Source organism: Ambystoma mexicanum, chromosome 8 (assembly GCF_040938575.1).
Source record: "Ambystoma mexicanum isolate Mex_15411 chromosome 8, UKY_AmexF1_1, whole genome shotgun sequence".
NCBI lineage: Eukaryota > Metazoa > Chordata > Amphibia > Caudata > Ambystomatidae > Ambystoma > Ambystoma mexicanum.
This window is the reverse complement of record NC_090929.1, coordinates 1,098,664,863-1,098,689,603: the sequence shown is the minus strand read 5'-3', so window position 1 is coordinate 1,098,689,603 and position 24,741 is coordinate 1,098,664,863. Positions and strand designations below refer to the sequence as shown.

The window sequence follows — 24,741 nt, the reverse complement described above, 5'->3', positions numbered from 1 at the left end:
ACCCTGTCCTGCACACCAACACATCGTGCCGACTGTCACGTAGGTTGGCAGATGAAATGGAATGTTCTATCATTATTCTAATTCACAAAAAAGGACAAGATCTCAAGTGTGTGCTAGTTATCGCCAATCTCCTTATTGACCGTAGACTATTAAGTGTTGATAACAATTCTAACTAAGCCCATTGGGGATTTCATCCGAAAACGAGTGGACACAGACTGCGCAGGGTTCCTAAGAGGACGGGAAGGCATGGACCACACAAGGAAGCTTAGAAACCCCACCCAGATTAACAATGTGCGAAGGGTTTAATCTGTACTTCTGAGCTTCGATACCGAGAAAGTCTACAATAATGTCTGACCAAAGTGTTCATGGAACCCGAATGGAGACAACTGTAGGAGTCAGTCATGCCAGCCGCAACTCGGGCCATCTGATCCGACTGCCCTGGCCAGATGGCCGGGGTTGAGCCCCAACCAGATGTCCCGGCGGCCATTGGCCCATGCCCATCCTGACGCCGCCGTTCAGGGGCCAGGGCTAAGGCACTACCTCTGCACACTGGGGCCGGGGCTTAAGCTGCCACCTCTCTTCCCCACCTGCCTCCGAGGGGCTGGGCCGAGCCACTCTGCCTGCCGCCGGCTAGGCCCAGGCCATCTGGTCTGCCAGGCCGACAATGAAGGAAGAATACCGCTCTCTGCCCAGCCCGCAAACCCCCACGGGTACACCCATGGTGGCTGGGAGTTTCCTGTGCACCCCGCAGCACAGCAGGAGGAAGGATAGAGACCCTTGCAGCACCATCGCAGTGCCTTTGACAAAAGCTTTGCTCGGAGGATGACTTTCAATAGATCGTAGCGAGGTAGTTGCTCTGCTACTTACGAAACCCTGACCCAGAATCAGGTTGTCTATGCATGATTTAGCACCAGGCTCCCTACGAACATGTGGTGCACTATGGACGAGAGAGGTGGCCCCCTTATGTCCACCCTCAAGTCCTGAGGTGAGTGGTTCCACGCACTGGCCCAGGGCCTGGCTATCCTAGGCAAACCGAGGCTCCACACTGCTGCAGTATTGTTACGGTTTAGGGGGGATTCTGGCTTAGAGGCGTTCAGTCATAATCCCACAGATGATAGCTTCACCCCATTGGCTCCTCAGCCAAACACATACACCAAATGTCTGAGCCTGTGGTTCCTCTCGTACTGAGCAGGATTACTATTGCAACAACACATCATCAGTAGGGTAAAACTAACCTGTTTTATGGCAGTGTAAACACAGCTCACACTCCCTATCAGTGGGTGAATAATCCATTCTGCTTCAAAATGATATGAAGAGCTGACATTGAAGGATCAAAAAGTGATGTCACTATGAACGCTTGCATACCACGAGCCAGTCATCCTTGTGGTAACTTTTATGACACCTCCTGCTTGAAACGCAAAAAGTCAGTAGGATCCTGAGGCCCCGCTTTCACTGTCTGTATTCAGACTGAAAATCTAGATCAAGCAAGCTTTTGCCCTTCTGCTCTGCTGGAGGTTTCTGTCCTCCCTGAGCTCGCCTTAGGACACTTGTGTTTTCGTTTGACAGGTTTACGGGGATGATGTCACAATCACAGTCACTGGAGGGAAGAGAGATCACACTCTCCCCTGAACCACGGAAGCCGAATGAACTCGACCCTCCAACCGTGGTTGGCACAGGTGCCTGATTTAGATAAAAGGTCGCCACGTGGCAGCCAATGGGGGGAAGAGGGGTTAGGGAGAGGTTGTGGATTGGGAGGGTAAATGAGTTGGGGAATGTAGTTTCCACATCCAATTCAGCCCATAATGTCTCAATAGGCGCATTTACACACTCCAGGCCTTTGCCAACCCTGATTCCTGACGATGGCAAATGCCCCAGTCAAACCCCCCACCTGCCAATGTCCCCAGAGCAGGCTGCGCCCGGTATGTGCTGGGTGTTTGCAGCCAGAAGCGATAGCCCCACAGGGGTCGCCCCCACCTCACCAGGCAACTGAAAAACTGATAAGAGCAGTGGTATTTCACTGGCATCCCAATGGCCTCCCACTTATCCTACACCTCTCATGTCTCAACACAGTGCCAAACTAGAGTCAAGCACAAAATGGTCTTCTTTCCTTGCTCATTCTGCAAAGACTGTTCCCTTGGCTGTGGTTTCACTAGATAGTAGGTAGGAACAGTGGCAATCTTGTTCATCCATTCATGCGCATCACTAAATAGATGATGTGGCATTTGGCTAACTTGAGAGAGTCATAGTTGGTACTGCTGTTTTACCCGCGCTTCATTGAATTCCTTCACTTTGACATTCAGAGCACTGAGCAAAAATCACATTGTGTCAACACCCAACGCGGGCCTTTGCAATGCTTTGTTTTAATTAAACAGTCAGATTCCCCGGATCCGCACCAGTTCTAAGTCAGCTGCTAGGTGTTGGCCAAGGCAGAACGCTGATCCCAAACCCAGGAGGGGAACGGAGAGATGCAACCACCACTGCTGGGGTGATCCACAGGAAGGGCCCGGCTCACCTCCAGAGTCAGTGCTGCCCCCAGTGGGGGAGATGCCTCATCCAGCTTCAGCGCATGCTCAGCCCCGCTTTGTGTCCCAACCCGATGATCCATCCCTTAGAGCCAATCCTTATCCCAAAGTTGCAGATCTGACTTGCCGACTTCCCTTACCTACATTGTTCCAACATGCCAGAGGATTTTCACCTTGGAGACCTGCTGGCGATATGGGTACGGCCCGATGCAAGATTCACTCCACCTCCCCCAGGACAAGTGAGAACTCACCAGACTGCTGGAACCACAATGATTTCCAATGATTTCCAAGGCTCAGGACCCTCTCTTGGGGCGCACCCATTCCAGGGTGCACTGCCCTTCACAAAGAAAAGAGAATTCTCCCCGTGGTTCCCGCCGGCTTCTCTGGGATCATTAGCATTATCGTACTGGATGCAGCGAGGGCACCCGTCTCTGCCACTCTTGGATCTGAGATCTGACCCTGACTCCCTTTCAATCGGCTGAGGGCAACAGAGGCCATCGCCCGTCCCTTCCAAACAGTGCTCGCCCCTCTCTTAAAACCAACTGACCCATGTTCAACTGCTGCTCACATGGAACCCTTCTTCACTTGAGGCTTCAAAGTTCTCTTTGAATATTTTCTACTACCACCAAGATCTGCACCTGTGGTGGCTCCACCCGGGCCCTCGACCTGGGCTTCGGTGCACACTGCAGCAGCTCTCCTACTGGTCATGGCTTAGCCCCCGTGGCTCTCAGTGTTTGCGATGGCCGGTTATGGGACCTATGCTCCATTTTCAGGGGTAGTTGATTTGGCAGGTGAGTTGTTGCACACTCCTTAGCAGATTCCGACTTCCATAGCCACAATCCTGCTGTCTATATCAACAAATACCTTTTCTGGGCTCTGATGAGCATTGGCATCGGGCGTCTTAACCGGGCATTCAGTTCATCCCACAATGCCAGTTCTGCTTACCGAAAGTGGCCCACTGCGCACTTGCATTCGATGCCCAGCTCCATGCCAGTGAGCCAGGCTTTTACCCATTTAAAGTTTGAGAATAGGTTGCGATCGTTTCGGTCCCAAGACCTCTAATCATTCGCTTCACCAGATAAAACTGGGCTTTCTGAATGCCAGCTATCCTGAGAAACTTCAGAGGGAACTAGCTACTAGATGGTTCGATTAGTCTTTCACCCTTATACTCAGGTGAGATGGCTGATTTGCAAGGCAGGACCTCAACAGACCTCTACCAGAGTTTCCTCTTGCTTCACCCCCTGCCTAGGCACAGGTCATCATCTTTCGGTTCCTATCACATACACTCATGCTCCACCTTCCTGACAGAGTGGGCGAGACGGGATCCCACCTCAGCCGGCGCACGGCGGTTCTTACTTTCATTGCACCACACGGTTTTGTTCAGCCCTCCAACTTGTGCACGTGTTAGACTCCTTGGTCTGTGTTTCAACCAACATTACTGCAGACCCCTGGCACTCTTCGTGGGCTTCCCCGCTGGCTCTGCAATGCAGTCGGGCGCACTGAGGACAGTCCACCCCAGTCGACATTTGCACCGGGAGCAGAGGGGCAAGGACGGTTGCCAGAGGAGGGCGTAGCGGCGGTCAATCTCCCTCACCCCTGCAGATATGGCAAAACTGCTGCCAGGTGGCTGTATGACTCTCTGCCAGAGTGGAGAGCCACCTGCCCACCGCGGTCTTCCCTGTGGATCCAGAGTTGGTCGTGGAGCACTGCCATGGAGGAAATGCGCCCTTGTGGTCCCACGAGGGGATCTGTTGTTCCGGGCGACCGACCTGTCCGCCTTGTTGAATCCTCTGAGTGGACTTCACTGACCCCACCCGTTTACCACTCGATGGTCTCATGCCCTCTTGAACTCACTCTTCAAAGTTCTTTTCAACTTTCCTTTACGGTAATTGTTGGCTATCAATCTCACGCCCATATTCAGCCTTAGTTGGAGTTTACCACCCACATTGGGTGCCATTCCCAAGCAACCTGACTTCGGGAGGACCCGATCCCGGCGTGCCTAGCACCGTCCGCAGGGGTGAGCCTTGATCAGAAGGACTTGGGCCCCCTGAGCGACGCTGGGGAGTCAGTCTTTTGTATGCCACATTTTCCATGCCCGCTGCCAGACGGGGATTCGTCGAATGGCTCTTCCCTTTTCACTCGCCCTTACTGAGGGAATCATGTTAGTTTCATTTCCTCGGCTTAGTAATATGCTTAATTTCAATGAGTCGCCACATCTGATCTGAGGTCATAGTCGGCAACCGAATCTTGGGGCGGCTGGCCTCTGGCCCAGGGCTGTTCGGGGAGTTGGCCCAGTCTTGCGCCTCAGGTGCTCCGAATGTGCACTGTCCTGATCTGCGGCCGAAGACCACTTGGATGCGAGGTCTGCGCTCCAGGGCCATCCTGCAACGGCAGCCGTGGGACACCACAAACAGCCACACATGGCACTGCCAGGTGACCGGGGTAGGGTGAAGGCGCGCCAGGCTTTTTAAGGCCCCCAGCCGCCACCACCATACCCTACTGAGCATGCCGGGAGGCAGATCCAGGGATCCTGCGGTGGTGCTGATTGGGGTCTGACCTTAGGGTGATGAAGGGAACGGGGTTCCTATGACAGCCCAACCCAGGCCCTGGGGAGGGAACCCTTGGGCGATTGACATTCAGACAGGCATAGCCCGGGGAGGAACCTGGAGTCACAAGTGTCGATGATCAATGTGTCCTACAATTCACACTAATTCTCACAGCTAGCTGGGTTCTTCATCAATGCACAAGCCGAGTGATCCACCACCGAGAGTCACAGGCAAGTTTTTTCTTCATTCAAGATGTCGGGCAGAACCTGCCGGTGCAGGAGAGGCTGGAGGAAGGCAGCACCGCCCATCCCGCCCATGAGGCGAGAAAGCCGGCACCCCCACCTAGCCTCCCCACTTGTGAGTCGGCCAAGACCATCATGGTTTTAAAACCAAAAAAGAATCCAGGTGCTCGGCCGGGGAAGCCTACCCACTCTCTGCAGTAGCATGACAGGGGCTTCCCACGGTGACGGAGGCAGGCCGATCCAATGCCGACCCACCCAGCCCGATCCGCTCAGTCTTCCCTGACCTTGATCTCCTGCTCCCTTTTCAGGGGGTGGGCAGAGAGGAGGGCCAGATACAGCATGGACAGGGGGTCAGGTGGGGCTGCTAGAGTCTTCGAACCACAGCCCAGCTGCACAGGGCCAAGCTCCAGGTACCTGGGCAAGAGAGAAGGGCACCTGTTGCTCCTGCAGGCCTAGCCATCGCTCGCCCATGGCAGTGGGCAGCTGGATCCTCAACACCTGCCGGTCGAGTAGGCCCGGCTGCACCATGGCTCAGAGCTTGCCCTGCTTGCCGAGCCCTTGTCCACCTGGGGAGCCGTCCTTCAAGAAAAGCCAGATTTCCCTCGGCTCCTGGCTGCCCTCACTTGGGAATTCCCTGTTGACTGAGGTGCTCCTACCTGCGCCCACCCACTGGTGGGTCGGAGAGAGGAGCGTGCCCCGGGCCGGCATGGTGGTTCTGGGGCCAGCTTGGTGAGGAGAGGGGGGCCGCTTGGAGCTCCCTCGCTGGTGTGTGGTTGGGGACATTCCGGTAGGTTAACCCATCCCTGCCGGACTTCTCTGTTCGTCTGCTGAGTCGCGGACCCGCTCCGGCGGAAGGGATCCTGCTCCACGGTGCCTGGTCCCCTACGGGCCCCGGCCATGGACTGCTCCACTGGCTAAACCATAATGCCAGGGTTGGCCCGGACTGGTGGTGTGTGCTTCTGGGATGCAACCAAGGTCAGGCCCGCGGCTCTCCCTCTGGCTGCTCTGCCATTAATGATCATTCCGCAGGTTCATCTACGGAAACCTTGTTATGACTTTTACTTCCTCTAGATAGTCAAGTTTGATCATCTTCTCAGTGCTCCACCAGAGCTGTTGCCGACCCCGGTGGGGCCGATCCACAGACCTCACTAAGCCATCAATTGGGTTGTCTGGTCAAAGGATCGAATCAAAAGGATCGAATGACCTTTTGTTAGAATCCAAAATGACCAGAAAAAAAAGGTCGCATTTTTTGTATTTATTTATTTATATATTTTTTAAGTTTAGTGTACATAAAAAGTTATTTATAAAAACAAAACAGGGGGTTGGGGAGGAAACCCCCCCCACCCCCCCACCCCCCCCTACACCACCAAGAGTCACAGGCAACTTTGTTTTACACAAAACTTAAAACATATATAAATAAATAAATACAAACAAAAAAAATGTCAACCCTTTTTGTCGGTCCTTTTGGTGTCGATAAAAAGGCATTGGAGCCTTTTGTTTTCGAACCTTTGACCTACAACCACCAATCGGTAGTAGCGATGGGCAGTGTGTGCAAAGGGCCAGGACTTAATCAACTCAAGCTTATGACCCACACTTAATGGGAATTTTTCACTCCTGGGAAATAATTGCAATCCCCAACCCCTATTACAAACGGGGTTCAGCGGGTAACCCACACGCGTTGATGAAGGCTAGTCACACGCTGATCCATTCAGTGTAGCGCACGTGCAGCCCCGGACATATGAGGGCATCACAGATCTGTTATTGCTCGATCTCGTGTGTCTGAATGCCACTTGTCGGTCTAAGAAGTTGAACGCTGACCATTGAGAGACGCGTAACTAGTTAGCATGGAGGAGTCTTGTTCGTTATTGGAATTAACCAGACAAATCGCTCCACCAACTAAGAATGGCCATGCACCATCACCCACAGAATTGAGAAAGAGCTATCAATCTGTCAATCCTTTCTGTGCCCGAGCCAGGTGAGGTTTCCCGTGTTGAGTCAAATGAAGCCGCAGGCTCCACTTCTGGTGGTGCTCTTCCGTCAATTCCTTTAAGTTTCAGCTTTTCAACCATGCTCGCCCCTGGACCTCAAAGACTTTGGTTTCCTGGAAGCTGCTCGGCGGTTCACGGTAATAATGCCACCGGATTGCTAGTCGGTATTGTTTATGGTCGGAGCTACGTATCTGATCATCTTCGAAACCTCGAACTTTCGTTCTTGATTAATGAAAACATTCTTGGCAAATTCTTTCACTTTGGGTCGTCTAGCACCGGTCCAAGAATTTGACCTCTAGTGGCACAATACGAATGCCCCTGGCCGTCCATCTTAATCATGGACCTAGTTCCGAAAACCAACAAAATTGTGCCAGAGTCCTATTCCATTATTCCTAGCTGAAGTAGTCAGAGACCGGCCTGCTTTGAACACTCTAATGTTTTCAAGGTAAATGCTTCAGACCCCCAGGACACTCAGTCAAGAGCATCAAGGGGGTGCCGAGAAGCAGGGGCTGGGACGGGCAGTAGCTCGCCTCGTAGCAGACCGCCAGCTCAATCCCAAGATCCAACTATGAGCTTTTTAACTACAGCGACTTTAATATACGCTATTGGAACTGGAATTACTGCGATGCGGGCACCAGACTTGTCCTCCAATGGATCCTCGTTAAAGGATTCAAAGTGTACTCATTCCAATTACAGGGCCTCGAAAGAGTCCTTTATTGTTATATTTCGTTACGACCTCCAGAGTTGGGAGTGAGTAATTTGCACACCTGCTGCCTTCCTAGGGTGTGGAAGCCGTTTCTCAGGCTCACTCTCTGGAATCGAACTCTGATTCTCAGTTGCTGTGGTCACCATGGTATGCACAGAAAGCACCATTGAACGTTGATAGGGGAAGAAATCCAAAAACATAGTTGCCATCACAGGAATGTGTGATCGGCCTGGGGTTATCTATAGTCACTGAAGCGGCCCGGCGAGTTCAGATTGGTCCTGGTCTGACAAATGCACGCTTCCCAGGATGTCAGCGTTCGTCGGCATGTATTAGCTCTAGAATTGTGTCACTCATCCAAGTAATATATGGAGTGATCAAAGGAACCATAACTGATTCAATACTGGCAGGAGCGCAATCGGATTGCACTATCGAGGGACACTGATGAAAGTGGCGGTGATCCTAAACTCAGGGGCCAGCAACAAGTCCTGTTCGACCACACACAGGAAATTACAGAATGATTCCACATACCTTTTTGAAAAGTGTCACACTGGATGGATTGTTCACTTGAGGACTATCTCTCTGCAGAAAACTGATGAGAGATACTTCAGGACGTTGCCAGCCAGTGTACTCATCAAAATGGAAGATGTACATTTCCAGAAAAATATTTATTTTTGTCTTTAGTGAACATCAAATCACATGTTCAAGGTGAAGCTGAAGGACTCTGTTGCAATATGGAAATGTGGTCCGCCCAGAAGGCATTATCCTCAAATGTTCTACTCCTGCATCACGATTCTTCCATCCTGCACGGAATCGAGGAGAGGATGAATCTTGCGCTGGGTTCCCTAATTAGGCTAGACATTGAAAGGGTACTATTCAGTCAAATGTGGGGGTTTAGTTCTTTGTTACTGAGTAAAGCACTTTGGTTAAAGAAGAGCATGGTGGTGGGTAAGACACTTATCAGCTACAATTAGAAAGTCAGGTAAGACCCTGAATGTGGAAGACTGGTTGAGGTAAATGGATTAGTGATTCTTGGGGCTTGTAACGAGGATCTGCCTTCAAATCCACCTGGATTCATTTCCTGGATTTCCATGATAGTAACACATAGCCACAAGGTTCAGTGAACTATTGTGTTTGGGAATGTTACTTGAGGCTATGCCCGCACAAACAGCCCAAACAGCAGATTGTGGTGGTGTACCACGTATCGGTGGGGTTGCATTCTTGACAGTCTTGAATTTACATTGAATTTTTAGAATTTTGAATTTTGAATCATTTGTATCGCGCACCAGACAAACTGAATCGTATTTAGGCACAGATGGAAACTTTGAACTTTGGAATGTCTTTCTCCAGTATAGTAAGTAAATTGCCCCTGTAACTATTTCCCATGGGAAATCTCAGCAGAACAAATGGGTTTTGAGGGACTTACGTCATAAGTGTCTTGGCCTCTCTAATGTAACCCGGGAGCTTATTCCATAGTCTAGGGCCATAGACCCCAAATCTACGGTCTCCTTTGCTCACATATTTTGACCACAGAACTTGGAGTACATTCTTTTCCCCTGAGCGTAACTGCCGGCTAGGAGTATAGCTCTTAATTTTGCCTGGCGCCAATTTATTTACACATTTAATGAGCAGGCAGAGAGGTTTAAACTCTATTCTCTCTTTTACCGCTAACCAGTGTAAGGATTGTCTCAAATTAGTGATAGGTGCACTTTTTGATACCTTACACACTAATCTAACCGCAGCATTTTGTGCCACCTGCAGTCTACGCAGCTGGAACGCTGGTATTCCTGACAACAATGCGTTACCATAATCCAGTCACGCATTTACAAGTGTCCCTACAACCACTGCTCTATCCTCATTTGCAATAAATGGCAGAATGTGTCTCAATGATCATAGTGTGTAAAATGCTGACTGCACCTTTGTGCTAATCTGTGCTGCACAACCCATATTATTTTCCCACACGCAGCCCAAGTTTTTAATTTTCTTTGCAAAGTTGAGCTGCGCCCCTAGGAAACATGGTGGCAATATCTGTTTGTTCTGTTGCAGATGATGTTTTGAAGCAAATAGTGATACTTCTGTTTTGCAGCACACATCCAGGCCTGTACCTCCTGTAGGCACTGTTCCACTATTGCAAACGTATCTTCAACTCTCTGTAACTTTAGGAACACCTGAGTATCATCCGCGTATGAGTGAAAGTTGATGTTATGTTTCCTCAGTATGTCCATAAGCAATTTCACATATAAATTGAAAATCAAAGGTGAGAGAGAAGATCCCTGAGGGACCCCACACTTTTGTAGGACGGAATCCGACAAAAAATCTCCAAGCCGGACCCTGTGTTCTCTTTTAAACAGGAACGACTCAAACCACTGAAGGGCTTGTTCTGAAACTTTTCCTACTTCCCTCAGTTGTTTCAACAGGATCCCATGGTCTACCTTAGCAAATGCGGCAGACAGGTCCAACATGACCAACAAGGGCATGTCCCCCTGATATTCCGTCTTCAATAGGTCGTCCCATACTGTCAACAATGTGGTTTCTGTGCCGGACCCTGGTCGAAAGCCAGATTGTAACAGGTCCAGGAGGTTTTCACGGTCCACATGTTCTTGCAGCTATGATGTCACCATTTGTTCTAGAATCTTTGCCGCCCACAGCAATCCTGCCACTGGCCTTTAATTTTGAAGATTCTTAGGATCTAGATTAGTTTTCTTTAATAGTGGGGTGACTACAGATTTTTTCAAAATTTGGGGTACTATGCCTGATGTTAAAGATTTGTTTACAAACTTTGTAACAAATGGGGCAATATCTAAGGCTACTCGTTTAGCTTCTGAAGATGGAATAGCATACAACACATCATTGGTGGCCTTCAACTTGGAGAGAAGGTAACAAACCCTACTCTCGGAGACTTCCATAAATACAAACGAGTTAAAACCCACCTCAGTATCATGGCTGGAGGCCTCCAATGTCTCCGACTCTGCCTTCCTAACCAAGTCTGGTTTCTGGATCCCCAACTTTTCCAGTCCGGTGACTACTGTTGGTTCTGGATGGTCCTGGCAATCTACAGGAGTAATTTCAGCAATTTGTGCTCGTATTAAATCTATTTTATCTGTAAAATAGTTATTGAAATCCTCGGCCTGTGATTGAGAGATCTCTTAGGCTATTGATGCACACCTAGGGTCTGCTAACTGAGAGACCGCTGCATATAGTTCTCGTCGTCTGTTAAGAGCTTTATCAATTTCTTTCATCATGAATTTAGATTTGGCCTCAAAAATGGCCTTTCTGTATTCACCAGAGATACTCTTTACTATTTCTAGATTGCTCTCTGTGTGCTTTTTCCTCCATATTTTTTCGGAGGCTCTTAGATGTCTCCTTTTTTCCGCAAGGTCCTGCGAGAACCACGGGCTGGTAATCTTTCTGGCTCTATTTTGCTGAAGAGGAGCGTATTCATTACATATCCTGTCCATGATCTCTGTACCTTTATTGAGATATGCCTAGATTAACATGATTATGTTTAGCACATGTGTGGGGGTTTGAAGGTGTTGCTTAGGTCAGGCTAGCATTTCAACTTCTTTTGATGACTGTATGCACATGTATGCACATTGATCTGTTCTCATCTTAGGACTGGGACCATTGAGGGTCGAGGTCGGGATGGGTGAAGGATGGTTTGGAACAAAACACTCTACATTGGTTCTTTGTTTTATTGTGTGATACATTTTCCATTCCCTCCTCCAATTGCAATAAAATGAAGAAAAAAAACGGCCATGGTAAGGGGGAAAAAGGCACAATCGTTTTCTGGGGTAATCTGAAACTGGTATGGGAATGGGAAAATGGCATGGACATTTTTTGTAAGAAATGTGAAACTGGCATGGCAATAGGAAAATGACATAATGGTTTTCCTTGGGAACTGTGAAATTTCCATCGCCATGGGGAGACTCAGACAGCAATTTACAAATTTGCAGAACATTTTGTTGAGGGTAATTTGAAAAAGTATGGCAATGGGAAAGTGAAATGGTCATTTCCTGGGGGTAATGTGAAACTAACATAGGCATGGTGGAACTGTGATGAACATTTTCTTTCCCACTATGTGAAATGGCACAGCAATGGAGAAATTGCAGTCTCACAATTTTTTGAGGGCACTTATTGCCTGCCATGGCAATGGGGAACCTCCAATGAGATGTTGCTAGTGGGAATGGGAAAGTGTAATGGCATTGGGACAATTTTCATGGCAATTTCCTTTCGGCAATGTGAAATTAGCATAGCCCTGGACCAGCTAGCATTTTCATTTTCTGGCCACTTTGTGAAGTGGGTATGGCCATGAGGAACCTGATATCACATTTTTGTAAGGGTAATAAGAAACTGGCATGGCAATGGGGAAAAGGGCATAATCATTTTTTGTGGTACTTCTGAAACTGCCATTGGAATGGGAAACAACCCGGGACATTTTAGGGAGCAATGTTAATCTGGCATGGCAATGGCGAAAATGGCATGGTAGTTTTCTGAGAGCAATGTGAAACTGACATGGCAATAAAGAGTCTGGCATGGCAATTGAAAATCTGTCATGACACTTTGCTTTGGAGAATATGAACATGGAAAGGCGATGGGAAAACTGGCCTGGCTGTTTCCTTGGAGTAATGTGAATGTGAAACTATCAAAGCAATAGTGAGTGGTATTAATATTTTCTGGCTAGCGGTATGCCCATGTAGAAACTGCCACCATAATATTCTGAGGCAATTTGAAACTTGCACAGCAATTGGGAAAAAGGCACGACAGTTTTCTGCAGAAACTCGAATACTGACACGGAAATAGGAAACTGACATGAAGATTTTCTGGGGCCAATATCAAACCGGCCGGCAAAGGGAAAACTGCATGATGTTTTTTGTGGTAAAACTCAAACTGAAATGGTAATTTTACAGTGGTCTTGCGAAAAACAGCATGACAATGTTCTATGGGAAAATTGAAACAGTAATGAATAGGGGAAACTGGCGTGACCATATTCTGAGTGCTTTGTGAAACTGGCATATGCCAATGCGGAGTGGCAATCGAGAAACGGGTATCTGATTATGTGGAAAGTGCCATGGCAAATTTCTGGGTCAGAGTAAACTAAAAAGCAATGCGTGTTTAACTGGAGAAATGCGAACCTGTCTTGGCAATGTGGAAACTGACATGCTGGAAATTAGCATATCGAATGACACGCCCATACTTGCACACTAAGAATCACAGTATTAGCCGCACAGTGGAGTATTTTAGCTATATTGGCGTGCACTCATTATGGGTGGATTGGGTTTTTCTATAGGTTACACTTCAAAAGTACAACTTTGGTCAAAAGCTAATAGAGAAGATTTTTGCTAATTATAAATGACCTCCATTTTGTGACTGGAGTGTTAACGGAAGAACACAGTCTGGCATGTGGCATCCTTCAAGGAGGCTCATTATCACCTTTTCTATTTGCTATTTCAATTGAACTCCTGGAGAAACCCCAGGATTAAAGGCATTACATTTGGAAACACCAAATAGAAAAATGTATTTATTTGCTGAAGATATTACTTTGACTGTAACCAATAGAGAACTTCCCTGAGTGAAACTCAAAACGATTTCAAAGCGATTGTTAGAATGTTTAGATTTAAAATAAACGAAACAAAATCAGAAATTTAAAATGTGATGGTAAAAGCTCTAGAACACATACATTTGAAAGCCACTGCCCTTTTACAAGGGGCTACAAAATCTATATGATATATTGGGATTAATATCACAGAAACTTTCCAATGTACATGAAGCTTATTATCCCGTTAATGAAACAAAATTACTGAGATCTGTATAAATGGAAGGCCGCTACATCTCTTCACTAGTGAGACTTTTTGTTATTAAAATTAATATATTGCCTTTTTTAAAAGAGGTTTCTATTCTAAATGAAGGTGGGGAACTTACGGAAAATCAGTCAGTGATTTTGAATTTAATTTGGGATGGGAATGTACAAATTAGCACACAAATCATGAATGCACTTCATAGACAGGGAGGTTTGGGTTGACCAGATATTAGAACTATGATTTGCTTTACCAACAGGGGTAATTACTAAGTGGACGCAGGCATGGTCCAAAAACATATCTTGAGACAGCTATGGATCCTGGAGCGTGAATCAGGGTCACTTTAGAGCTTTGGGAACTCATATAAAAAAGGCTGTGCATGCTGTTCTTTCTGTCTCTTTCATACCTATTAGAGGCAACACAAACTTCACCTATGTATACAACAACCTCCCTGGACTGCTTGTGTAGATACAGGCAATAGATTATACAGAAGAGAAAGTACATTCTCTCTACGTATTTAATAATGAGTTAATCATTCTTTGATCACCCATCAGTAGTCTCCTAAAAGTATGGTTGCCAACGTTCTATACAAAAATACATATATATATATTTATATATATATATATACATATATATATATATATATAAACAATAAAAAACACTTTACAATATAACCAAGCATGACGTGCAATGTGCAAAAGTGTCACGTGCTAAATGGACCTATGGTTATGAACACCACCTATTACAATGTGCAAATATTGCGACTAGCTCGTAGATCCCATACAGACCTACTTTCCATTTATCTGCCCAACATGTTTTGTTCCAACACTTTCAGAATGTATCTGTGGAACTTCATCAGGGGCTTATTGTCCTTCCAGAAAACTCTTGTACCTATACATGTACTTGGGTGATACACATATTGACCGCCATCTTGTTTAGGCAGCTCTTTTGAGCTCTATGATACTGTGAGCCTTACAATCTAATTCCCCTCTAGTTGGGTCAACTCTTTCTCCTATACACAGATGGGGTAGTATACTATTAACCCCTTAGATGTATTATTAAAAAATCAGCCTGATTCAGTGTTCAGCTTGACTTTACTTACCCTTATCATTCGGCCCTGCAATATGAAACGATGTACAGCTGCTTGCTTGTAGCCACCCGTTACTCTCTGCAAATAAACCAATGCAAACATCTATTAACTACTGTGATACAATGTGTCTTACCACTATCTTTAATGTGGGATGTTGTATTTGTAAAGGGTATGCCAGAGGACCGGGATTCGTGCTACACAGTCGCCGCTCAGCAAGAGTACCAAGGGCCCAATGAACCCTCCCCCGGCAATGACGGAGGACTCAGCCAAGGAAGGGCAAGTTAGAACTGTCCTTTATTTTCCAAACAGACAGGGATCATACAGGAAAAACAAAATTCTCCAGCAATCACAGCTCCTGGGCCTGTGTCACCTGCTTTTATCCCCGGATGGCATCACAGTTCTGAACCCTTGCCCAAAAACCTTAGAGCGTATTCTATTGGGAGCTTGGGTACCATTAACTATAGGTGTACCCTATATGAGTGGTCTAACTGGTCCTTCCATTTCAGGTGGGGTTGCCTGAGACTTCCCAAAAATGATCTATTACATTTTTGCACAGTTGCAGGATGGCCATTGGCCCTTGCTCCATTACACACCACCCCAGAATTTGTGCTCCCTGATTATCTGGAGCGGATACCCCCAGGCCTGGAATCCTGCTCTGGTCACAGCGCTCAGTGTACCTTCTCAAGGTAATGAGAACGATTATGTGTCCCAATTTGTGCTACTGGTATGGCCACTTAGCCTGAGAGAATGCCTGCAGGTTGCAATGCTCATTGGGCAACACATGTAACAATTCTGTCTGTCTTTGCTGGGAACTGCTTCTCTTCCCACCATGGGTAAAGGGTTATTGTTCGGCTTGGCTAAGTCATGTGGGTGAGGACTGCAAAACTGAGCTCTTCGGCTGCAATTAGTGAGGATTTATTCTGTTATTTTGCAGGTGGCTCCCTGCCCTGAGAGCCAGGCATGTACCACCCGCCCATGATGCAGAGTCTGCATCTCTTCGTCTCTTATTCTGAGGCCTGTTGTTTCAGGTGAATCCACTACAGTAGTTCTATGGTTTACCTACATATATATTCTATTATTCTCCTTAGGAGTTAGTAGTAATCGGCTCTTCCAGGTTCCTTATACGTTCCTGTAATTTCATATAGTTAGTTGGAGTGAAGCGAGTGCAAGCTTGCTCTGTGTGACTCTTTGCTTTCTTGCATTTCTGCATTTGGCTAGTGAAAAGAAAAGGCTTCTGACAGTATATACATGTATCTGAACTGTGTATGTATGTTCTTCGTGTGTGCATGTGCGTGTCTGTGTAACTTCATGCAGGGATGCAAGTTTACTTCGTGACTAACGTTACTATATCGTGGTGTAACTAATGACGTCAGTACAGTTGGATATTTATGATTAGTCAACCTGGTGAAGTGATGGGGCATCTGTATCCGTAAACACATCAGCTGGATAGGGTTTGAACGGTTGTCTAAGAGAATATCTGCTCATATACGTAGGACGTACTGGCCCTCCTGGGGTCTGGCTAAACAGCAACTGGCATCCCATTTTTCTCATTTGTTGGGCTGTCATGTATATAGGGGACATAAGGGACATTCCAGGGACCCTTGATTCATCTTCTATACTTACAATCTTATGGGGTCACTGTAAGTATATGTTTAAGACTTCTTGTGTTGCTCTTACTGCACCTGAGAAAGACCTAGATAAGGATATAATTGCTACTTAGCTCTGCTACCAGTTTGTACACATGGATTGCTCCAGATCAACAAATCTACCCATCACCAGGGGAATCCCAGAAGGATCCATCCTCTCCCCTGTGATCTTCAATCTTTACATGGAACTGCTCACAACTTTCCTGGCTCCAAACAACCTCCACACCAACCAATATGCAGATGACACACAGCTCTACCTCAAGATGTCAGACATCAAAAATATACAAAGGATCAATGCATGCCTCACATTGATCCAGTCCTTGATGTCCATTGCTTACCTGAAGTTCAACCTCTCAGAGACTGAATTCCTATGCTGACCAACAACTCTGAACACCTTGACATCTATACCTAACTCTCTGCTATGAACCTCGCAGGCTTCACATCCCAGCTGGCCACCTGTACCAGGTCCCTTGAATTCAACATCTACAGGCACCTCTTCTTCAACCAGCACATAACAAGGACAATGGAAACGGCTTGATAGCAACTTTCTCTCCTGTGGAAAATCAAGCCCTTTATCCCAGTGAAAAACTTCAGGTCTGCTGTTCAAGCCATGGTCATCTCCCACCTGTATGGTAGAAGTGTTCTTTTGGAAGGCCTTCCTGTGACTACCTTGGCACCCATGAGTTGTGTCCTGCATGCTACAGCATGACTCAGCAGATGACTGCTAATTCGATCACATTACCCCGATGTTCATCAAACTGCCCTGGTACCCACTGCAAATACCTATCATCTTCAAATCCAGCGGCATCATCTTCATCTACAAGGTTGGCTCCCTGAAGTCCCCAAGCTAACTCACTGAGAAACTTAGCATCTCTGGAGGCCCCCAAACCATCACAAGTAAGGTATTTCCTGTCTAATCCCCAAGACTCTGGAACCTCCTCCCTGTCAACACCAGACTCGCCACCCTCACGTCGACAATTAAGGAAGGAGCTCAGGACCCTCCTCTTCAATGAATGGCTCCTCCCTAACACCCAGATACACATACCCACCATTCCCCCACCATACCTGAGGCTGGGTGATGTTCTCTGCACTGTTATCTCCCTTGGTTACTTGTAGATCCCTTGCTGCCAAACTGTTGTTAGCTCCCTGCGCCCTTGTATCTATGTTTCCCTCATTATGTCCTCCCCCCTATGATTTGTAAAGCCCTTCAATGCTTCCTGAAGATAGGACCATATCCAATCAAAACTGTAATAATAATAATAATATTAATAATCAGAGAGAACGAAGTGAGAACAACATAGGAGGTGGTGGTGATTACGAGGAGAGGAGGTGAAGGAGGGTGTGAAGAGCTATCAGGAAATTGGGAAAGAACACCTGGGGAGAAATAGGAGGAGGAAAGAGAAAGGAGTTATAAATAATAGGTGTTGTTCACAAGAGCTAATAACTAGAAGGAGGAAGCAAGTAAATATAACATCAAAGAGGTGGTGGCAAAGAACTTAAGGAGGAGTGGAGAATCAGTCAATGAGAGTTGAGGAGTGATACCAGTGGAGGAGAAGAGAAGCAGAGCATAATGGGACAAAGAGGAGTGAAGGAGAAGGGAGAGAAGATAATCCCCCACAATCGAAAATCGTTAAGTGGTTTACGCACACAAGCCAAGGGGTAATAAACTTGCAAGTGTGACAGGGCCAGAGCTCTGCCCCTGTCAGGTGGGGGTTGAAACCCCTCTCAGCCTGGGGTAGGAGGTACCAGGACCAGAGGCAGTTATATCCTTGAGTCAGGGTGTGGGAGTTGGCAGGGTTCCAGTGCCTATCCTATCCCCCTGTGCCCGGTTACATAACAAATGTACCACCATCCATCACCCCATGCTGCACAGTACCATTCTGGTCACTGCCTTTCTCTACAAGATCGGCAGCCTTAGTGGGAGTGCGAAAAGACACAAAACAAACTGCACAACAGCCCCGGCTATGTAAGCTGCTATGCCTATGGCCTCAATCCTGAGTCTGAGCATGGTGGGCTCCAGCTAAATTCACCCACCCTGATATTGTGCCAATCAAGCACACAATGCCAGTGTGAGTCCTGTCGCAGAGCACCCGGCGGGACTAATACGAACAAAGACATCACACTCACCTACAGGGGGCCGCGGAGTAGCCCCTGCATCAAACTGTCATCCTTATTCAGCCAGGAGACCCTCACGCAAACTTAGACATTAACTGCTGTGGGACACAATTGCTGTAGACTGGTGGCCCTGTAGATGGAAAAGGGGAGGTGCTTAAGACTACTTTTTAACATTTACTTGATTGCAATACCTCCCTGTGGTAGAGGACAGTCAACGTTTGACCTGGGGAACCTTCCAGAACGAAAACCAATGGAGCAGGAAGGGGTGGATATAAGGGAGGACACAAAGCAGGATGGGTTGGGTTGTTCGCATGAGGTCAAGGGAGGAGCAGTAGGACCAAGAGACCAGCAGATAATGGCTAGAGCAGAGGAGCGAGGAGAAGAATTGTTGAAGGATTGTGCAAGGTGAGGTATTGATTGGTGGGAGAGACTAGTACTTGTGTTTGAGTGTGCATGAAAGGTGTGTGAGTGAGACTTAGAGAGATTAGGGACCGAAAGAAAAGGTGAGCGTGGATGTGAAAGAAGTTTGACTAAGGGAGAAGTTGTGGGTCGAGTGAGAGTAATAGTGTGGAGAGGGTAGTAGTAGTAGTATGGATTGGAGAGTAGTAGTAGGGAGGAGAGGGGAGAAAGAAGGTAGTGGAAAAGAGAAAGGGGGTGTAGCTGGGAGTAATATCAGAGGGTGGAGGTAGATAATACAGAGCGGAATGCCGGAGAGACAGAGGTGGAATTATCAGGAAGAAAGAGGAGGGACAGTGGGTGGAGAAGGGGGAAGAGAGTTGGAGGAGGCACAGGAGAGTAACAGCTAGACATAGGGAGAGGGATAGTCGGGCGTGTAAGGGTATGATTAAGTGGGGCCTGTGTGTCTGAAAGGCACACATCTTTAACCTACATCATCTTGGGGATCTCCTAAATTGTTCTCTGAAGCAGTCTTAAATAGATGAGGTATGTGCCGTAAGGACACTACTCGTAGCTAGAAAGGGTTTTAGATAGTAAGGGTTACCATTCTTTAGTGACGATCAAGAGGTTGAGGCATGCCTGGGTTAGGGAGGGAACACCCGCCTCTAGGTGAGATAGTTTAGGACGGCCCTTAGACAGCCCCTTAACTACAAAAACAACAACACCTCTTGAAATGGCTTCACGAGAAGGTGTGTTCTTGAGGCAATCTGTGACACAAGATAAGGTGGAGACAAAGTGCTCAGAGAGACTGCGGCAGACATTGAGACCAGCCACAATGGGGTTGAGCCTGGTGAACCACAATTTTCATTAAGATCCATAAAACCCTTGGTAATGCCTGAAACAGACTAGCAACAGACTAGCAAGGATGGTGATGCCAGCTCCAGCTCAGGAGAAGGAAAACATCCTGACAGTTCTACAAAAGCTAAACATCCAACAATAGAATCCAATAAATAGGTTTTGGGGAACTTAAACCGAAATTATTGTGAGTAAGTTTCTGCCAATTCAGATGAGGGTGCAGAATTTAAGGAAGGAGTTGAGCTTATGGCTCTTAGGAATGTGCACATGGTAATGCATGGGATTATACCAGAATAATTCTGAGTACAAATAACCGGACAAACTCAAGACTATGGCAAATCCTGTTTTATTAACAAGTATCTAAACCAGGGAGGTTACAATGAACATCAACATACGTACGCTCAGTCTCGCCATGATCCCCACACAAAATATGGTCCTTATACTAAAAAATGTGTCAGACTGACATCATACTACGTGGAAATAGTGAAAACCCTATCAAGGGTCAGGATTGGTTAAGGGAAACATCTAAGTATACGTTTCTTAGGAGCTAGGATTGTTATTGGCTGCCCGTTATCAGGTGGACAATTTATGCCTACCTCTAAAAACATGTCATTACAGAAACATTACATACACAGTTTCCCATTGCTCTTCAAACTATAAGGTCCTTCGTTATATGGACTAATACAATTGGTTGGCACGCTTTTGCCATGTCTGGAACATTCCGTTCATTTAGCAGCACATAAGACCAGACCCAGGTGCAGGGAGATAGGACATACAGCTACCACACCATCCAATTAGTCCAGCATCTCTCATCACCCCTGCCTTCTGCCATGAAAGTGTCTTTGTACTGGGCCTTGCAGAGTATCCTTGTCTTTGAAAATGCAAGGAAGTGAGAGCAATCACTATTGTGTCTGGAACTCCAAGTTCACACTTTATTTCCATCCTTGGCTCACGTGAAAGGAGACTATGATCTGGTCCATTTAATAGCTTTTAAATTCTCTAAATGAATTCAAACCTGGCATCCTTTGTGTTCTTTCTTGCACCTTAACTTGAGAAGGTTCATCTTCCACACAATCGTTCTTCTTCAGAGTAGATAGCTGACCTCGATTTCTTAGGATCTTGACTTCAGGCCAGGCAGCCTCGCCACGCAGCTCCATGAGCCTATTATTCTTGCTGCGGCACAGTTTTCCACTCCCCCTTCATGGTTTCTGGCTTAATTGATTAATAATATTAACATCCAGTTTCTGTGCAATGGCGGCTTTGCCTGCATTCTATTCACTACTCATAGCTAGATTCTATGATGACTTGATCTACCTTGGGTTTCAGCGGCTGTACATTCATTGAACTTTTGTTTTCTGCAACATTTTGTTAACGTGTAATCCTCTTCTTTTACACTTGAGAATTCACTTGATTCCTTACTTTGTCATTAGTACACATCCTCAACTCTTTCTCATATTCCTTCAGGAAGTTCCTCCTGCAGGTTGTCATCACTTCGAGGGTACATTCGATAGGGTTGTCGCAATGGGTATCTTCTTTCAAATACTCGCTACGGTATTCGTACAATAGCTGGTGTTATGCAAGGCACAATCTCATGTCTCATATACAGGGGACTGAGGGGGGCGGGGTCTCCTGCAGATGTACACAGCTGCTCCTCTACAGAGTGATGGAGTATAGTCCTTCAAAATCCTGATTTGCTTGTGTTACTTTGATTTATCTCAGTTCAACCTAATCCCTTAGCATGTCTGTTGTTTAATAGAGATCCTTGATATCTTGGCTTTAGGTTGCTATGTCAGTGGCATTCATATCAATCACCACTGCTATTAGTATGGAGCTAGACTTCCTGGTGGATCTGAAAGAGAGAGGGGCAGGCTAGATTAGTGGAAAAAGAGGGAAAAGCAAGATAGCTTTGCTGTTATGTTGATTTGTGCAGACTGGAAGGTATTCTAAGCTTTTCTGCATGCAAGTCTATTTTTAGGTGGTCTATGTTGAGTTCACTTGAGACATTTGTTTCCAGATGGGAGATTTGTGTGACAGTTGAGTGAGATGTGTTAATTGGGACTGTGCTATATGTGTTATGTGGAGAGGACTAGAATTCTGGTGTTTGATTTCTATTGGAATGGGAATACAATTGCCATGTTTGGGTGGCTTGTTGGTGTGAGCATTGTTTTTTGGAATGTAGAATTTGAGCATGTTAGTGTAGGGAGAAGACAGTTGATGCCTTGCATTTGTGCATCTATCCAGTGTGGTCTTGCCAACAAACATCATGGTAGTGGTGCACCTCTGGCACAGTAATTATGAGGTCAAGCCCCCAGGCACCCTTGAATGGGCTGGTATTCCCTGCAGTGGACACCATAGAGGGCTGGGTCTTAGATCACACTGGTAGAAAGCATACTGGCCATGACATATGGTGTCAGAATGGGATTAATAACGCCCAACACAAGGGGTCCATGGTGCCTACCCCCTCCAAGCCATGCCTCAAGCTAGACTTCCCAAGAGAGGGCCATTACTTATGATCACTATGATTGTGAAAATACCAAAATTCCTTTCTGGAGACACTCTAGTTTCAGTGCTCCCAAGTCCAGTCATCAACAATGAGTTTTGGTGTTGGGGTCAGAGTAACTGATTGGGACCACATAAGGTGATACTAGTCTTATTAGTCAATCATGTTTCTGCCCCATTCCCAGCGAATGTGGAAGCCCCATAATCCAGCTAAGATGTCAGGTGATTTTCCTCCCAAAGGTCAAAGAGCTCTAGGAGCTGGGTGTGATGAATTGCAGGAATACGTCCCTTCTCTTGTAGTCTGGAGACGAGGGAATACGTGCGAGTTACAAACCAGTTCAAAGGCTGGTACAGAAGCACAGATGAGCATGCAGTGTCCTATAACTGGAGAAGATAGAGAAGCAGCATTAGACACGCTGTGTCTTGCAATCGGGAGGAGAAGCAAAGTCGGACGTATGGCATCCTGGAACTCAGAGAATGAGGGAGACTGGAAGTGGTGTCGTGATCACAAAAAGCTTGTGGTGGACCGGTGGTCTCAGAAACAACCCCGAAACCATTCCGCGACTGAAGATTCAGAACCCACTGGTATCTGAAATACTGTATGACCCTCCTAGACGATGGCAAGAAGGAAGAAGCCCTGAAGAAACAAAAAGAGCAAGTCGAGAGAAAGAGAGAACCAACCCGGAGCAAGTCAAAGCCCGAGTGACGTTATCCCTAAGAGAAACAGGTAACATGGACAATGGGAGACTCAGGAGGGGGATGGAGAATCATTATGGGACTAATCATACTCATCCCAGTCAAGATAAAGAGATTTAAATATTGAAACCAAGAAAAGTGAATAAGAATTATTATGGGATCAAACATACCCATCCCAATTAAGATAAAGAGATTACAATATTTAAACCGAGAAAAGTGAATGACAATCATTATAGGGCCAATCATACTCGTCCCAGTCAAGGGCAAAGAGCCTGTACCATTGAAAATTAGAGAAACTAATGAGAATCGTTACTGAAGTATCTCAACATTAGAGGTTAGTAACTATGTGGAAGTTTGGTTGTGTATATTCCTGGGTCAGTATCTGCTGTGCTTTAGTGTAGATGTTTGAGATAATGTGGTCATATCTCCAACTCCACTTTTCTGTCTCCTCAGATGTAAATTGGCTTTCATCTTTCCCTTGTTGGGCTGCGTCTACAAAATAATGATTTTCTGCACCATGTGTGGGCTAATCTAGGTGAACATGTAATGTTTTACATTGATAGTCCTCTTACCTTGTTTAGATGTGTTGATTTGTTAGAGGTTCATTCAGTGGTATTATTTTAACTTTGTCATTTTTCTTTTTTTTTCTTCTCTATTTCATTACATTTGTTGTTTTAAATGTTTTTATTATGGGTTGATGCTTTTATCAGATTTGAGACCTACAATCAAGCTTGGAACAATTCAACGCTTCATCTACGGGACCTACTGGGCTATTTTCAAACCATGTATACATGTTTGCACCAGTATGCCTCCAATGTGACTTGTACTCTACAGTGCGTCTTGACGAAGGCGTCTACCAGTTCAATTGAATGAACTAGATAGAATCTTGTCGCTGAAACTGTAATGTTTATGATACTATAAAATCCTGTATCTACAGTTGGCACTTAGCACTTCGGCATTGAACACTTTTTTTGCCTGTAGTACTTTTTGCAATAGCAACTCCATCATTCAATGAAATGTATTAATATAGAGATGGGTATGCATGATTCCTATTAGCAATAGTTAGGAAATTTACAAAAGAAAAAAACAATTCTAAATATTTTTCATACAACTATTTCTATTAAGCAGTTCTATTGAATTAAATGACTTTTATGGTTGATATTATGTGAATGTATTATGTATTTTTATAATGTCTTTGAGTAATATTAAAATATGAAGTTATAACTGGCCACCTGACTGAACCTCTTCTTTCTCCACATCCTTTCTGTGTTATGAGTACTTAAACAATTCAAGTACTTTTCCATGTGACTTCCTTTCTTTGGTTCTTCATGCATTTTGCTCCCCTGGTCCATGGTATAGGGGACACCCATCCTTTTTTGTCTACCTTCAGTGCAATTTCTTATTGCATGTGTTTATTGAAGCTATGAGTGTGAGACCATATTCTTTACAAAGTTTTTGCACGGCACTTCTACCCTCGTTATATACATTCTACTTCTCTTTCCATTTCTTTGAAAATTAACTTTTTAACTTTAGCCTGACCATGGCAGCTGTAGATGTGGTTTCTTTTAGTGAAGAACAGCTGGCAGAGGCCATCAATGTCCCCTTGTTCTTTGACAACATTGAGGGTTTTACCGGTTCAGGAGATGTT

General features: G+C 46.0%; 1 pseudogene; it reads right to left on the bottom strand.

The window, feature by feature from the left end:
* Window positions 1–802: 802 nt before the first annotated feature.
* On the bottom strand, window positions 803–4,752 carry LOC138475073 (28S ribosomal RNA; annotated as a pseudogene).
* Window positions 4,753–24,741: the final 19,989 nt, after the last annotated feature.